This window comes from Arvicola amphibius, chromosome 1 (assembly GCF_903992535.2).
Source record: "Arvicola amphibius chromosome 1, mArvAmp1.2, whole genome shotgun sequence".
Taxonomy (NCBI): domain Eukaryota; kingdom Metazoa; phylum Chordata; class Mammalia; order Rodentia; family Cricetidae; genus Arvicola; species Arvicola amphibius.
In genome coordinates this window covers 3,138,622-3,156,399 of record NC_052047.1, presented here as the reverse complement: position 1 = coordinate 3,156,399, position 17,778 = coordinate 3,138,622, and the positions used below count along the sequence as shown (strand labels likewise).

At 47.6% G+C, this 17,778-nt stretch overlaps 1 protein-coding gene across 5 annotated transcripts in view; it reads left to right on the top strand.

Moving 5' to 3' along the window:
- The window catches only part of Lrrc8d (leucine rich repeat containing 8 VRAC subunit D), a 108,455-nt gene that overhangs the window by 8,035 nt on the left and 82,642 nt on the right, over positions 1–17,778 (top strand). For 2 of the 5 annotated variants that reach the window (XM_038310591.1, XM_038310608.1), the window contains exon 2: positions 17,516–17,664. The gene's annotated coding sequence lies outside the window, so the exon portion shown is untranslated. Of the gene's footprint in view, positions 1–17,064; positions 17,277–17,515; positions 17,665–17,778 lie in introns of those variants that run through there. The other 3 variants (XM_038310616.1, XM_038310597.1, XM_038310582.1) reach the window with 3 other exon arrangements.

Here is a 17,778-nt window from a genome sequence, read left to right as displayed (position 1 = left end):
ACTTTTAGGAGCTGTTTCATTTCTTGGGTTGTCTTTCCTGCTTTGTTGGGTTGTTAATATTATTTTTTCCTTTTGTTAAAAGGATTACAGTGAGGATTGTTGTTGTTCTGTAGCTGTTTGACCCCCTCCCATTTATTTATGTGTTTATTTATTTTTGAGAGCATCTCATACAGCCCATTCTGGCCTCTGAGTCACCACATAGCCAAGGATGGCCTTGAACCTGTGATCTTCCCGTTTCCTTTTTCCAAGTCCTGGGATTGTATCTATACCCACCTTTATTCAGTGCTGGAGATCAAACTCGGGCAGACAACTGAGATGCATCTCTGCCGTTGTTGGCTCTTTTGGTCAGGGTCTTACTGTGTGCATCAGTACAGGCTGGCCTCAAGCCCGAAGTCCTCCTGTCTCAAGCTCCCTTTGACCTTTGTTCAGATTTTAATCTGGCAATGTCACGATGATCTTCTGAAATCAGCTCCACTCCCTGGTGACTAAGCTTTCAAATTCATGAGCCTATGGGAGTATTCCTATTCTGTCAACCAGAGTGAGGAACAGTGCCCCAACCAGAAACTCACTGCTGGGTCTGAACTGTACAGGGCCAAGAGAAGAAAGGATGGTGGGGACCCTTCTCTCCAGAGGCTGCTAGCTGCTGAAAACTTCCTTTCCCCTCACTACAGGGACAAGGTGGGGTATAAAGAAGCTGTCAACTGCTGTGGGACGTAGGTCTTGGCCAGTATACAAGAGGCCCTCAGGTCAGTGCCAGATACCAAAATTAATCCCATCAGTCGATATTCTCTTCACCGACTGTTGTTGGTGGACAACTCAGGCATTGCGGTGGAGGTCTAGAGCTCTTGCAATTCTGTATACCGGCTTGGCAGGTGAAGGACCTTCTGTCAGGCCTAGCTGACCTCCCTGTGGAAGGAGAAGACAGACGCCATGTTCTTCATGGCCTCTGCATGCTATGGTACACATGCTCCTCCCCCACCAAATGTATTGGAAATCATTTATTCTAGATGTAACTTTTTTCCCATTTTGTAGACCAGGAAGCAATTAGATAACTTAGCGAATGCCTGAAGGAGTGTTTTTTTTTGCTTGTTGTTGGTTTTGTTTAGTTTTTGTGATGGGAATGAAACCCAGGGCCTTGTGCACGCTAGGCAAGGACTCTTCCACCAAGATATACTCCCAGTTCCTAGAATTCTTAATGATAACAACCGTCATTTATTCAGCCTTGATTAATTGTCCAGATCTGTGCCCTGAAATATATGTATGTTCTTGTTTAATTCTTCGACCAATCTTAAGTTAGCAGCATGCTTACTCACGCGGCAGGTGAGGCTGTAAGGATGGCTAGGGCATGTGATTTGCACACCACCCCGTGCCAGGGAGGTGGAGACTGAAGTCAGGTTCACTGATGTCGTGTTCTCCCTTGTTTCTTTTCTGAAACTTTGTATTCATCTTATAAATACTTCTGTAGAAGGGAGGTTCAGAGTCGAGGCTGTGGCGGTCATGCTGTGTGTACAGTTCATTTGAGCAGCGTGGCTCCTGTGGGTCGTGTACCGTTCTCGTCATTTCACGGTCAATTTCATGCGGGCGAATGCTTATCCTAGAATGCAGAGGGGCATGGTGTGTACGTGTGTGTGTGTGTGTGTGTGTGTGGTGTGCTTGCAGAGGCTGGAGACCATTGTTAGTTGTATTCCTCACCTGCCACCCTAGGTTTTGAGACGGGAGTTTACAGATGGCCTAGCCTAGCTGTGGGTAAACTTCAGGAGTCAGTCTGTCTCTGCACTCCTCCCCGTCTGTGCTGGGATACTCTGTGCATGAGTACTGTCACACCTGGCTGGGAATCCAACAGGTCTGCGTGTTTGCTCAGTAGGCTTCTTATCACTTGAGCCATCTCCTGAGCCCCCAGAGAGTAATTTTAAGCCACCTAATTGTAGGTGTTTTTTTCTAGTCGTTTTTATTCATGGTGGGATGCCACACTAGGACATATTAAGCATACTCCTCATAAGTAGACCTGACTTCACAATTCCCGCTGTATGGGATGGATTGTGGAACAGTGTGACTGCCAGGGGGCGTGTCTTTGTGGGGTAAATGCTGTAACACAGGTTTGTTAAAGCATAATACACCCAAAGCAGTGTATCATCTCCATACATCTATGTCACACGCAGTCTGCTTCATTTATACGGCTTATACTCTTTGTGGCTTGCATCTTACTGGGTTGTAGTTGTACAGTTTTATTTGTTACTGTATGTGTGGGCCCTGTGTGTCCGACACAGAAGAGCTCCTGTAGCAGGCATGTACCTAATGCTGTTTTCCCCACCTCCACGATTTTTGTTGTTTTTTTATTTTTTTCTTCCTTTTAAAAATTATTTATTTTTCTGAGGCTGGCCTTGAACCCAGTCCTCCTGTGTCTGCCTGTCAGTTGCACTCAAAAAGACCTGTGTCAGCATGCCCAAGCATTCATTGCATTCAGATATAGTTATAGGGGAGTGAGTTCATATAGTCAAATTTCCTATCTGGACAGTTTCAGGTTTCAGACTTACAAATTTGCCAGTGATGAGGTGCAACTGGAAAGTGGATGGTTACATATTTTGCAAATATATGTTTTTTTTAATATACATAGACACATAGACACAGGCACACACACACACACACACACACATTTTTCTCTTTACTTCTTTTTTTTCTTTCCCCCTTTCAAGACAGGGTTTCTCTGTGTAGTCCTGGAAGTCCTGAAACTGGCTCTGTAGACCAGGTTGGCCTCGAACTCACAGAGTTCTGCCTGCCTCTGCCTCGAGTACTGGGATTAAAGGTGTGTGCCACCACGTGCCTGTGTGCGAGTGGAGGTCAAGGGACACCCTGTGGAGTCAGTTCTCTCCCTCTACTTTATTGAGGGCTCCAAAATCAAACTCTCGGCAGGCTTTTTCTGCAAGCTCTTTTACCTACTGAGCCATATCACTAGACCTTTTAGCTTAATTCTTTTAAAATGGTTTTCTGTTACAAAGCAATTCTCTTTCTGCTTAGTTCTAAATTACTTTTTTTTTCTGGGTAGATTGTATGCCAAGTAGGAGCTTCATAATTGTGTTGTTAATTTTTGCATGAGGAAGAGAGACGTGTGTGGGAGGGTAGAGCAAGAGGTGTCTTTGGGAAATACCAAGGTGTGCCTTGCCTAGGGAGCACCTTCTGAGACGCTGTGGTGGCTAGGGTCTCATCTTTGCGTAGGGTGATCTGGAGCGAGGTGAGGAGCGAGGAGCAGTGGGAGGAGGTGGCCTTGCTCAAGAGGGTCCGTCGGTGGCTCTGTGCCCTGTCAGAATGTGAGCCAGATTTCTGAGTTTTCACTGGAAGCCAAAATCTGGATTCTTTTGTAAAATCTGATTTTAAAAGGTTAGCTAATTCAACATTTGAAATAAGAACTTCCTGTAGACTAAACAAAAATCGTGATGTGGGATGAGAGCGTCTGGGTGGAGAAGCCCTTAGTAGTAGATAGCCTGTGGCCAGACACAGTGGAGGCATGGGGTTGGGATAGGAGGACAGCACACCTTAGTTTCCTAAGGCAGGGCATCACTTTGTTGACCTGGCTAGCCTGGACCTCCCTGTGGCAACCAGGATGGCCTTGAAGTTGGAGCAACCATCCTGCCTCCAGGACAGGCTTTTCCTTGCACAGCCGGCTCACTTTTAAAAATCCAGTCAAAACTTGGTATCATCCCTTTGTTTTACCAACATACACACATGAGTTGGAGCCGGAGAGCGTGCATGCCTCTGTGTGTGTGTGTGTGTGTGTGTGTGTGTATGTGTACATGCGCGCACACACACACTCGCAAACAGTTGAACAAAACTTGAATGTGTCAGTTCCAATCCTTACGTTTGGGTGTGTGTCCTTCCGCAGGGACTGGCCTGAAGGCAGAGTAGGTTCTGGGGGAAATCCCTAGACACTAGTTCTGAACTTGAAGGAGAGAACATCCGGCCCTTCCGGCTGACTGGGTGCCTCTGTGCGAGACAGACTCATCCTCAGATCTGTATAGTGGCTAGCTTGGTGCTCCTGTTCTTCACCGTTGTATCTGCTCTGGGAATCCTAATGTGGTTGAATTATACTTATCTGTATACACACTCTGGAAAAAAAGAGGGCAGAAGTATTTTGGGAGATCTCTCAACTAGCCAAGTTCAGAAGCCTAGTGCAAGGATTTCTCAGGGCACCCCCCCCCCCCCCAACTCTCAGTCATCCCCAGTGGCTAATGTACTGTTTCCTGGGAAGGGAGCATTGTATCAGCTGGCTGTATTCCTACACCTTAGCGGTGATACTGCAGTGTGAAGCTGAATCTGTCCTTCCCAAGTAGAGTAACTTTAAGTTCTTCTCTTCTCTTCTCTTCTCTTCTCTTCTCTTCTCTTCTCTTCTCTTCTCTTCTCTTCTTTCTTTTCTTTTCTTTATTTTTCTTCTCTCTCTTCTTTCTTTCCTTTCTTCCCTCTCTCTCCTCTCTCTTTCTCATTCTCATGTAGTACTAACTAGCCCCCTTTTTAAACCCTATTGTGAAAGAGTTTTATTTTCCGTGTATAAGTATTTTGCATGCTACATGCCTGCCTGATGCCCTCCGAGATCAAAGGAGGGCATTGGATCTCCTGTTGTGAGCTGCCGAATGGGTGCTGGGACTTGAACCTTGGTCCACTGGAAGGACAGCAAGCCCTGAGCCATATCTCTGGTCCTAACTTTGGATCCTTCTGCCTCTATCACCCAAGGGCGGTAGTGACAGGTGTGTGCTACCACATCCTGTTTCTGTGGTGTGGGATGGATCTTGTGTGTTTTCTAGGCAGGAGCTCCAACCAATTTGAATCAACCATTTAAATTTTCAGTGTTCTGACGGCTTTAGAATGGCTGCCTTTAAAAATGCTTCAGTGCATAGCATAGGTAGAGCAGGAAGGATTTGGGGCGGGTATATTTCTTCCCTCTCATTATGAAACCAGTTTGTGGTTTCAGGAGAATGGGAGCATTCTTCACTCGTAGGAAGTGAAGCTTGTAAATGACTTTCGCAGTGGCTGGGAAGTGACGGAGTCAAAGGCTGAACAAGAACCCCCTTGAAGCTCCTGGCAAGGTGAAATCGTGAAAACCAAAACAAGAACCCACGCCCAGTGCCTAATCTGGAAGTGCCAGAGGAAAGGCTGGGGCAGGCCTGGTGCCCGCTGGGGCCTAGGGCACTTTGTAGATGGATTCACTTGTACTCAGCTCAGCCCTCCCCAGTTTGTAGCCTAAGAAACCAAGGCCGGCTGGCTCTTCAGCCTGGCTGCTCCGCCCAGTCACCCCAAACAGCCTAGTAATTCAAGGTCACATAGTTAAGTGTCAGAGCCGTGATTTGAACCCAAGCAGGCTGACTTCAGGCTCCGGGCTTGCTTTATTGCTATCTATTTTGTTGTTGTTCATATCATATTATTTATTTGTTTGTTTGTTTATTGATTTTTTTTTTAGGCAGGCTCTCACTCTACTTAGGCTGCTGTCTAGCCCAGCAGTCCTTGAACCACAGTGATTCTGCTGCCTCGGCTTCCCTGGGAGACGTGGGATTGCAGGTGTGGGTTGCCAATGCTTTGCTTTCGAATTTGCACAGCATATTTTTCTGACTTTCCCGTACCACCTCAGTCTTGACATCAGCATGAGAGTGTGGTAAAAAAGAAGAGACTCCCGTGCCTCCCCTCCTGCCTCTTCCCCAGACCAACCAGCAAATGAAATAGAACTAGAACAGAGGGCTCGGTTCCTGCCGTCCAGGAACCCTGTCCCTGACAGAGGGCTGATCATCTAAGGTTGTACTGAGAGCCCGGTTGCTGTGACAACCCTCATCCCTGGCAAGGAATTATTTTCAAGAACACAAAACCTGCCTTGTTTTACCTGTCTTTCACAAGAGTGCATTTGGTGAGCTTCCAAGGGTATTTTAAAATCGCCCTGTACAGTTGGTGTGAGCTGTGGCAAAGACCTGGGCTTTGGAGCCTAAGGAATGGGGATTCTAAGCTTGCTTTCTCATCTTGCGTGACCTTGGCTTTCTCCAAACTTGAGTTTCCTCCTCTGTGAGTGGGGGTGGGAACTCATCACAACAGTGTGGCTGGCTCAGCCAGGGTTGGGGGCTTCTGTACGTAACAGTATTGTATTAACAACCAAAGCCACGTGTGTTGAACGATGAGTTGCTCAGCGCAGCCTTTGTGAGCCTTGGAATTCATTTCCCCGTAGCGAGTGGGGCGGTGGGAGGCTTGGTAGGCGGGTAGCATGCTGAACTGAGCGTGTTTCTTTCAGTCCCTCTTTACCTGTGTGACTGTGGACCAGAGTGTAGGCCTCGACTCCATTTCTGGCCTCTTCTTTCTTGGTTTCTCTCCCCCTCCTTCTCTGGGCTGGCCTCCAGTTTCCCCACAAAGGGTTGTTTGTTTTAGGGTGAAGCAGGCGATTCTCTGGGCAGCAGCCCTGGCTGCAGGCAGTTACTGTAGATCAGAGAGAAAAGCCAGGCTGGAGTGGGAGGGGAATTGATGGGGCTTGTTCCTTAAAACTTGGGACATTGATGTGTTTTATTTTTTCTCCCTTGAAGGAAAGCAAGGAATGGCTTCTCAATGGTAATGTTATTAAGTGCTCTTTAGAGCAGAACAAAACTGAGGGAGGAAAAAGGGTTTACAGAGGTCCCTGTGTATGACTTTGGAAGCTTTCCTCTTCTTCCTCCTCTTCCTCCTCTTCCTCCTTCTTCCCTTCCTCCTCTTCTTCCTTCTTCCCTTCCTCCTCTTCTTCCTTCTTCCCTTCCTCCTCTTCCTTTCTTTTTCTGTCTCCTTCCTTGCTTTTATGTCGAGAGATGATAAGCTTGTTGAATGTCATTTTGTGTACAGTGCACTTCAGCCAGAAAGGAAGTCATGGAAACACTAATGACAGCTGTCATTGCTGTAATGCATTTTGTCTAGACTTACCATGTTCTCTCCCCTCAGTCCTGAAGGTCAGTGCTATTACTGTCCCATGTCCGGTTAAGAACCCTGTCTGCTCTTCCAGAGGACTCAAGTTCAATTCCCAGCACCCATATGACCGCTCCCAACTATCTGTAACTCCAGTTCTAGGGAATCTGATACCCTCACACAGACAGACTAGACACCAGTGCACATAAAATAAAAATAAATCTTAAGAAAAATAAATTGATTAAAAAATTGTAGTTGTAGTGATATGTGTACTCATGCGTGTACATGGCAATCAATCACTGTCAGTGTGCGGTTAGAAAACAACTTTGGGGAGCCAGCCCTCTCCTTCTGTGGGCTCTGGGGATTGGACTCAGGTCTTCCAAGTTTGTGTGGAAAACATTTTTACCTGCTAAGTCATCTTTTAGCTTTTTGAGACAGAGTCTCCTGTAACTCAGGCTGGCCTTGAAGTCCTGATGTCTACTTTTGCCTCTCCTGCTGGGATTCAGGTATGCACCATGCCCCTCCACACTCTTGAGAAGGGATCTGATTTACGCTGGTGTCTGCCATCATCATTGGCAGAAAGAGAGAGGAAGGGGTAGTGTGTTGGCTGGAGCCGTTAGTGGGTTGTTCTTGTGGGCCCCCTGGGGATTATCTGAATGCACAGATTCCACAGGTCCCCTGCTGCCAGTCTGAGACTGCAGATCCCAGGAAAGCCTGGGAAGTGTGTGTGTGTGTGTGTGTGTGTGTGTGTACACACGTGCTCGTGTGGCCGCACACATTTGGGGGCCAACAGTGTCTTTGCGAGGCATTTTTCTCCATTGGTCTCCACCTTATCTTTTGAGATTGGGATTCTAACTGGAATAGAATCATGAATAGACTAGACTAGACTGGTTATGCCATCGAGTTCCGGGGATCCAGCTGCTATGTCTGCCAACCCTCTACTCCCACCCCCATGTTACAGGTGTGTGTGCCTCAATTTTTTCCCCCAGTGTGGATGCTGGAGAACTAAGCTCTAGTCCTCACACTTGGAAAAGAGGCCCCTTAGTGACGAGCCACCTTCCAGGCCCGTGGTGTGCTTTTTATCCCCTGTAAACGTAAATACGTAGTAATTACAGAACGCTTTCATTGGACAGGGTTTTCACGTCTGTTTTCCCACTCCAGCATGGTTCTGCTTTTCAGATCATCGTGTTGAATTTCTCCCCTTTGTCGTTTATCAGAAGGAAATGGAAGATGGGAGATTTACTGTTGATCGTCAGGCTTCCTAAACAATCACACAGTATGCCTTCTGGAGTCCTGCCTGCATTTCAGTCCTTAGCTGTCACTGGCTGATGGTGGACCGTGACAAACTGACCCTGACTTCCTTTAAAATGAAGGTGTGAGTGTGTGATTAGGGGTGAGGATAATTTATAAATCGTGTTCCTGGTTCAAAGTTAGCTGCCGCTGTGATTGTCAGGAACTGCCCCTAAAGATATTCCTTCCTGGATTTCTTCTTGGGGGAGGTCTGTCCTTTTGAAAAGAGCCGAGAAAACCACCTTTGCGAGTGGGGAGAGTGGCGAGCACACCGGGGAGTTTCCATCGCAGTTGCCCCTTCTGTCGGGGCTTTTTTTTTTCTAGAAGTATGCTTTGCTTACATAAGCAAGCCTGCTGGGATATAGTGGAGCCCATATCTTGGGGTGGGGGGGGAGCGTGCGTGTGTTATAGCGTGCGTGTGTTACAGCTGGAGCCCTTATCCCAGGGGTAGAGGGAGGGGGCTTTCCTTACCCATTCTTATTTATCAGTTCATTATCAGTTTCTTAGAAGCTCCAAGATGCTCACTTACACATTTCCTGTGACCCACTGAACACAAGCCAGTAAGAGACTTTTCCCTTCTCTTCCTTCCTTTCCTTTCACTTGTCAGCGTCTCCTTATGTAGTCCTGCCTGACCAGAAACTGGCTATGAGACCAGGCTGGCTGGCCTCAGACTCACAGAGGTCCACCTCACTTTCCTAAGTGCTGGGAGTAGAAACGTTTCTCTGTGACTGGCCCTACTCTTCTCTTTTGAACTTTGTAGCAACTGCTAACATTTGCAGCAAGATTGTAGTTCAATGTGGCCTTGAACTTTTTTTTTTTTTTTTTTTTTTTTTTGGTTTTTCGAGACAGGGTTTCCCTGTAGTTTCTAGAGCCTGTCCTGGAGCTAGCTCTTGTAGACCAGGCTGGCCTTGAACTCAGAGATCCGCCTGCCTCTGCCTCCCGAGTGCTGGGATTAAAGGCGTGCGCCACCACCGCCACCACCGGGCAGCCTTGAACTTCTTAAGCAGCTAAGGATGACTACCACGCCCAGTTTATACTCTCTGGGGGACCAGAGCCAGAGCCTCGTGAATGCTAGGCAGATACATCACAAACTGAAAAACAGTTCCAGCCCCCTCAGCTGCTAAGTTTTGAAATATAAGTTTTGCTGGGAAGGTAAACAGTCCTATCAAGGGAGAAGCTATTTTTTAGCATTAAAAAAAATCAGAAATGATAATTTATGCTTAAAACAACAAGGTTAGTCCAAGTTTTTGCTCTCCCTTCCCTGTCTCTGCTGCCCTTCATCTGTCCCGACATGCATCTGCAAACCAGTTCTCATGACCTTCAGTCCCAGCCACGTTTGTACTGAGCCAGACACACACACCGTCTGATCTTCATTCAGTCTATGAGCCCTTCTTTTGTAGGGCTTTGCTAAGCAACTCTTTCACTAAAAGAATGTCATTTGTCTCAGAACTTTCCTTGGGATAGATGGTTAGTAGGGTTGTGTTCGATGGTGATCAGCCTTGGTTCCTGCAGTTTAAAACATAACACTTCATTCTCTGTGTCTTGGCATTTTGGGGCTAGAAACAGTTACTTTGCATGGACACCTTTAGCCCCTCCTTTGCAGATTAAAGGAGACAACACTGCATCAGATTATTCCCTGTAGTCTCTGTTAATTTAACAGCCCCCTCACCCCCCGCTTGCCCTCATTTGCCCTTTCTACACCTCCCAAATTAATGTTATGTGCTAATTTAATTACACCAATGTGAACAATTTCTAAGTTACTTAGAGATCAAATGCTATTCCTTCTGGCTCTTTTCTTCTTCTGTCTAGTAAATGTATCCCCTGCCTCTGCCCAGGCTGCTCCATTGCTCTCTTGTCTAGTTCATCAGGTGTCCTGACTTCTCAGGACACTGTATCAACTGCTTAACAAGATCTGAGCATGTGCGGTTTCTAGTTCTCCTGGCTCCCTGCAGTTACTTGTCCAATTGCCTCCAAGCCTAGCATCCTGACAGTCTGGACACCGGACATCTAAGGTTCTGTCGGGTGGAGAAATCAGCTGTCTTCTGGTTTTGCCTTGCTGCAAATATCTTCACTTTCTTTTCATTGTTTTTTTTTATTCTGTAACTTTGATCAGACTCGGGATTTTTGCTCTTTGGAAGCTTTCTTCACAGCACCCTGTAGTCCCATTGTTGCCATAGAAAGGAAAATCAGGGGCTTTCATGCTACTTGTAACCCGTGACACTGGACCTGCTCATGACACTGGACCTGCTCATCTGGGGTATCCTGTTGGTAATTTGTTTAATTGTAGATAGCTAGTCAAGTGTTTATCTCAACACTCTGGAGATAGACAGGCAGAGGCAGGAGGATGTCTGTGAGTTGGATTAAGATGAACAATAGCCTGGTCTACATAGTGTGTTCCAGGCAGCTGGAGTCACCGTGAGACATTGTTTCAAGAAGACAGAAACAAAACAAAATGGGGCCACTGCCACCAGCCAGGGTGAGTAGTTCTGGGACATGCTAGCAATGTGACTTGGACAAACTTAACATTTCTGTCTGTTTCCTGACACCTTATCAAGATAATTCTGTAGGGCTGTTGGAGGCTGTGAATGATGTAATACGTTGTGACGTGATTGCCATTTTTAAGCCAGAGTTAGTGTTTAAAACATTGACCATCCGGCTGGGTGTAGTGGCACACATCATTAATCTTGGCACTTGGAAGGTAGAGGCAGGCAGAGCTCTGTAAGTTTGAGGCCAGCCTGTTATACATAGTGAGTTCCAGAACAGCCTAGAGCTACACAGAGAAAACCTGTCTCAAAAAACGATAAACAAATAAATCAAACTTTGACCCTCAGCTTTCTAAAGTTTATAATATCGTTTCAGGGCTTGCCTGGGCACTTTTATTTTTATTTCATGCTGTTTTCCACGGCTGTTCCATTGAAAGTAAAAGGGATGAAAACCAATCTGTTTAACTCTGTTCCCTAGGCTTTTCACAATCTGTGTTTCTTGCTGTAGTCTTTGCGGCAGTAGGTGATGAAGATTGGATGTTGTCAAGATGTTGTGTGTGCCTTATTCCCTGTCAGCTTCTGCATTTGCTACTCCTACCTCTTATGTGTGGTTGGCTATGTTAGCTCCTTGTATGCACATAAACCCAGTCTTGATTCTTATATTTCCTGGGGATTGCTAGGTATCTGTTTCTGTGCATGCCTCCAGCCCTCGGAACTTGTGACCTTCTGTCTCTGCTTTCCGAGCTGAGATCGTAGGCACACACAGTTTTATAAAAAAGTAATTTTAAGATACTTGGTGCCTTAGCAATGATCATGATATCTGTTAGGCTTGTTAGGACAAATTATTTTTAAGTTGCTTGGGTTTCAAGTAAATCGCTTTAGAGGTAAGAACGCACCAAAGAAATGAAAACAGTTCTTCTCAGAAGGAAGCTGAGATACCCAGCATCGAAGGAGGATGCTCAGTGCACGCGGTCAGCAGCCAGCAGACAAGCCAGTGTTCCCTGTGATGTCTTTCCGGGAACATTTTGTTTGAGGGTGTTTGGATTTGGTGAAACTTTTGCGACATCTTTTTTGTTATTGCTGAGATTTTTTTGGTTTTTGAAATAGGGCCTCATGCAGCCCACAGTGGCCTCAGACTTGATGTGTGGGAGAGAATTCTGTTGAACTTCTGGTCCTCCTGTCTGTCTCCAGGCACTAGGACGGCAGGCGTGGGTCACCACACCCTGTCTAACTTTTGTCCTCTTTTATCCTCCTGCATTACCCTCAAAATCAGAGACATTGACCTACTAACCGAAGAGTGAGAAAGGACGCGCACTACAGTGTGTTACAGTTTATTGCAGGACATGTCTTGCTACTTAAATAAAAGGATGCTTGGCTACAGCCCATGAGCAGATTCAATCGCATCTACATCTGCTGGTGCCATGACAACCTAGAATCAGTTGTCAGTTGCAAAATAAACAGTCGTGCTTTCAGGTTTACCAATATTTGCCAAAACAATGAGGAGTCGAGGCAACTGTTACAAGTTATGACTTATTTATTTGTGGGTTTGTTTACTTTTCGAGGTGAGGTCATGTCCTGTAGCCCAGGGTGGTGAAGCATGTAGCAGTTCTTCTTGTGTTCCCAATCCTGATTGTACCTCCAAGCCAGCACCAGATTATTGTTGTAAAATGAGGGGTTTGTTTTTATCCTGAGTAAAAGATACATCGCACATAGCTACAGACAAAGTGTACCCACTCATTTCTGTCCACTTAGAAGGAGGAAGGATAGACCCCAGGTGCGTGTGAGCTCGTTAACCCTCTGCTTTAGGAAACCACTCAGCATTGTGTACACACGGTGCACACAACACCTGCAGGCAAACACTCACACACAGAATAAAAATAAGTTAAAAAGAAAAGAAAATCGCTGTCCGTGGTCCCCTGCTCCTGCCGAGCTCTTCCTGCCCAGGCAGTTGGGAGACTTCTTTGGGGTAGGTTGCTCTGAGAGGGTGAGGCCTGTGGTGTGTATTAATTTTCTTCGAAGTCAGGAGGTTCATGACTCTTGGATTTGGAGGCTGAGAATACCCAGCTCTTAAAAGCGATTTGCAGCCCTGTGTTCCACTTTGTCTGGGAAGGGACACTCATTCTGGCTCCGTGAAGATGGTAATAGCTCTCTGGGGGACATGCCAGTTGAACCAGCCAGTTGGCTCGAGAACGGCTTCTTTGAAAGCCATAGGCCAGGACTTGCCTCGGTGCCAGGGCCCACCTTCCCAGAAGGCACTTCTGTATGCGGTCCTCCTGGAGGGAGGGCTGAGGCAGCCACATCTGCTGCGAGGGCTGTGGGGACAGAGGGCATCGCTTAGAGAACCAGACAGCTTGTCCGTTTTTGTCCTCATGAATGCAAACCCATCTGCCATTCATACTGATAGGCACCTGGAAATGTGGTAAACAGTTTTAACCTTCAAAGGGGCGCCTTGCTTAAGATGAAGAGCAAGCAGCATTGCTTTGGAGAGAAGGTAACTCTTTAGAGCCTTTCAAAGGGCTTTGCCATGCCCCAGGTTGTGGTTTTGAGGGAGAGACGGCCTTCAAAGACCTCCCCTCTCCTTTAATTCCTATAAAATCAGTGTTGTTGTTATTTGTTTTGAGACATGTAAGGAAGGCCTTAGCTTCTGACCCATCCTCCACCTCCAAAGTGCAGGGACATTCCAGGAGAGTACCACCATGAGCGGCCCCTCTGTCACTTTCGACCCCCAGAAGCATGCTTTCTTGTTCTCTTCTGGTCACACTGTGATTTCAGCTTTTTCCTCTAGGGCAGTAGAAGAGGAAGCACCATTCTGTGCTGCATAGAAAGAGCTGAAGAACAACCGTACTGGGGTGGGGTGTGCTGTGCTGCACAGACCTGGTGCATGTTGAGGGTTTAGCAGCATGCTGGTGACTGTTGCATTCGGTGGGACTATGTTTTATAGTTGTATTGGCACTTACTGTTGACTCTTTATGTTAATGACTGAATGTCTCCGATCTAGGGTAGATTTTGAAAAGCAAGATGGTGTGATCTCAGTGGATCACATAGAAGTTAAGGCTCTATGAGGCAATATGGCTGTTTCTTTGCCTTTTGTTTTTTGTTTGTATGCAGGCATGTGTGTTTGCATGCAGATACATATGTGTGGATGTCAGAGGTCAACTGCGCATGGTTCTTCAGCAGCCCTCCCTCCACCTTGCTTTTAGAGGCAGTCTTTCCATGTGGGGCTTGGGATTACTGATTCTGCCAAGCTGGGTGACTTGTGAGTCGCAGGTATCTTCCTGTCTTAAATTCTAGGATTACACTCTCACGTCACCATGCCTGGCTTTTTACATGGAACTCAGTGCTCAGGCTTACACAGTCAATACCCTACTGACCAAGGTATCTCCAAAGTCTGTCTCTGTCTCTGTCTCTGTCTCTCTCTCTCTCTGTGTGTGTGTGTGTGAGTTTTTAAAAAAGATTTTAAATTTTATTTTAGATGTGTGTTTTGTCTGTATGTATCTTCGTGTATCATGTTCATGCCTAGTGCCCGAGAAGGCCAGAAGAGGGCATTGGAGACCCTGGAGTTACAGATGGGTGAGAGCCACCATATGAGTGCTGGGAATTGAACCTGTGTCCCGTGAGAACATCCTATACTCTTAACTACTGAGCCAGCTCTCCAGACCTTCCTTGGCATTTTCTAGGAGTTATGTTGTTTTTCAGGAGTTGGTAGTGAACTCCTTTAATGCCAGGACTCAGGAGACTGGGGCAGGTAGATCTGCAAGTTCCTGGCCAGCCTAGTCTACATAGTGAATTCCAAGCCAGCTAGGGCTATATAGTGAGACCCTGCCCCCCCAACCCCCCAAATAAAAAAGTTTGCTTTTCTTCAGAGATTATTCTTTTGGACTCTTGGAGTTATAGTAAGTATCTGGAATGAAGACAGGGATAACAAAATGTTTTAAAGATAGAATTATGTCTTTTAAAGCTGCTCCGGCTGATTTTTGTTTGTTTGTTTGTTTGTTTTCGAGGCAGGGTTCCTTTGTGTATCCCTGCGTGTCTTTGCACTTTGTAGACTAGGCTGGCCTTGAGCTCACAGAGATCAGCCTGGTTCTGCCTTCTGAGTGCTTGGATTAAAGGTGTGTTTCACTATCCCTGGCTCAAAGCTTGTGATTGTTGACTGGTTTTAAACTGTAAGAGATTGTCAGCTAATGCCTTCCTAGAGTTGGAGACTTGGTGGCAGAGAAGTGCCCAGTAGCCCTTTGGGAAGGAACATTAAGTTTTCAAAAGCATTGAAGGGCTGGGGTTTGTCTGGTTCAGCAGTGGGAAGCGAGTGAGTAGAACAGGACCTAAAAGGACTTTAGACCACTCAGGAAAGTCTTAGTAATAAGCCCTCAATAGACTGCTTGAGGAATAGCATGTCACTGATTCTTGTGACCCCCCCGCCCCCTCTGGCCAGACTCTGCCATTTGAACCTCTACAGCTCCCACCTGTGCTGCTGTAGTTTGTGAAGGAGAAGGGCGGAGCTGGAGAGATGCAGTTTGTGTTGAAGGGCGGGGCCGGAGAGATGCAGATTGTGTTGAAGGGTGGGGCCAGAGAGATGCAGTTTGTGTTGAAGGGCGGGGCCGGAGAGATGCAGATTGTGTTGAAGGGCGGGGCCGGAGAGATGCAGTTTGTGTTGTCAGCAGTAGTCTGCTTGTCATTACTGCTGGCATTCCTGATCACTTTTAAAGGTCTGTTTCCTTCCTTAGCCTGTGTCAAGAGACTGACAGATGAGAAATAAGTGTTCGAGCTGGAGGAAATGCACAGTGGGAAGCGGTCAGTCATTTTCCTAAAAACCTCAGGCAGGCATTCAGTTCTGCAAGCAACATTTGGCTTCTTAATATTTCCCCATTAGACAAAAAGGAATTCACGGGATAAATATTTGCTAGTTAGGTTCTGCATTGGACAGACTTTGTACCTTAGCATGTGAGTGGCCATCAGAACCTCTTGAACTTTTGCTACCAAGTAACTATGAAAAGGCTCCTAGAGCCAGCGCTGATCGTGGATGAGCACACCGTGACCCCTGCTGGAGTCAAGGTACTTGCAAAGTCAGGTGGGTGACAAACACAGCACGCCCCAGAGTGGGAGCCAGTGACCGACAGGTTCCTTCCGAGACCAGGGATGGATCCCAGATGGTCTTGGAGCGCTTGGCTTTTCCCCTAGAACGCACTATTGTCTTAGGAGTTTAGTGTAGGGGAAATAACCCAGATTTTATACTTAGCAAGAACGGGTATCCAGCTCTCCAGTGGACCACTTTGTTGGAAAGACTTGACTTGTCCCTGTTTCCTCATCTGGGAATATGGGAGCAAGGGTTTCCAGACCTGTTGGGAGATGCTAAGAGACCTTAGAGGGGAGTAAGATCTGTTGGGCACTGAGTAGGACTTCAATTTGTACCAGTTTCTTCCTATTGTCAGAGTTTAGCTTTTTACGTAGAATAATCAGAGTTTATTGTCTCGGTTCTGTTTTGGGTTTGGAAACAAGACCAGTTTATTGAAACTAACAGGCTGATGTCACAACCTTCTTCTGTTAAGTGCCTGTTGCCTGAGAGGTCCCAGGCGCAGGGGCAGGCAGGTTGCAAACTCTGGTCAACTTCGGAAACTGGTGAGCTCTTGACTCCGGTAGATTTTGAGTACCTGCTTACTGTTTTACAAATTTAAAAAATTTACAGTTATTTATTTGTATGCATGTGGACATTTGTGTGCCGCGGCACTCATGGAGGTCAGAGGACAAATTATGGAAATCGGTTCTCTCCTTCCACCTGTAGGCCTTGGGTTTGGTGGCCAGTGCCTTTACTGCCGAGTCACTTCCCGCTGCGTCCCCCCCCTACACCCTCCCCACACATACTCCTTAGTTTACTGCTCCGAAATCCCTTTAAGTCCGGGCCAGCCTGTAAAAGAGACTTGTCACGAAGCCTGACCAGGCCACCTAAGTTAGAGCCATGTGGTGGGAAGGAAGGGAGCACTGACTCTGAGCAGCGTCCTCAGACCGGCACACGTGCATCGCAGTACGCATGCGCCCACCCCCCACACCCCCCCCCGCCATAAATGAATTTTAAAAAAATTTAAAAAATAGAAAAGGAAGTTGGAGTTTGATCAAAATGAACATTATGTCAGAACTTAAGAACTTTTCTGTGATTCGTAATCACATGGAACAAAAGTTTACGGTTATGTTTGGGGGGGTTGGGGACGTGTATCTGGTAAATGGACTGATGATCCCCCGTGGTCTCAACGGAGACCCTAGGAGGGAACTCACCGTATTTGCGGGGTGCCCCGCAACCCCACCCCGACTCCTGACAGCTCTACTGCGGCAGCTGTGCGCACGCTTCTCTTTTTGAGTCAGCACCAGACAAGTAATTTCCCATCCTGAAGCTCCCTGCTGCGAGTGCTGGGATGTAGCTGCTAACTTCCCAGATTTGCATACTTGCAGCCTCCTCTCCCCTGGCAAAGCTCGGGTTTTGCCTGTATACCTTCCCGGAGGTGATTCTTCTCTTGGTAGGCGGAGGCTGGACCGGGAGGTGAGGCAGGAGGGAAGCGGAGACCGAGTGCGGGCTGCCCACCCCGAGGGAGCCTGGAGCGTGGTGGAGTCGGCGGCGGGGAGGTGCGCCCTGCAGCTCGGACTGGAGCGCTGGACCGGAGCTGCGGCCGGCAGGGGGAGGCCGGGCCCGGGGAAGCGAGCCGGGTGGTGCGGACCCCGGGGCCCGCGGGGCCATCGCGGGCTAGATGGCCGGTTATGCAAGCCGCTGCCCCTTGCTAGCCCACCCGCTCGCTCTCTCGCTCGCTGGGCGGCTGCTCCGCGCCCCCCTCGGCCAACACACTCTCTCGCTCTTTTTGAAACAGGAAGTGCACTGCTGACTGTAACGTGCTGCCGGCTCCCAGGATGGAGGAGTGAAGTCTCGCGTCGCAGCGGTTCCAGCCCCCGGAGCCCGCCCGCCAGCAGCCGAGTCCTCGAGAGCACCCTGAGGGAGCAGGGTGGCCACCTGGTCCAGGTGCGCGGGCCGGGGCGGGAAGGCGAGGGGTCGTCGCTCGCAGGGACTTTCTCGATCGCCTGTCCCTGCCACTATGTCTTCCTCCAGGAGTCCCTACCACTTCGTCGCCACCGC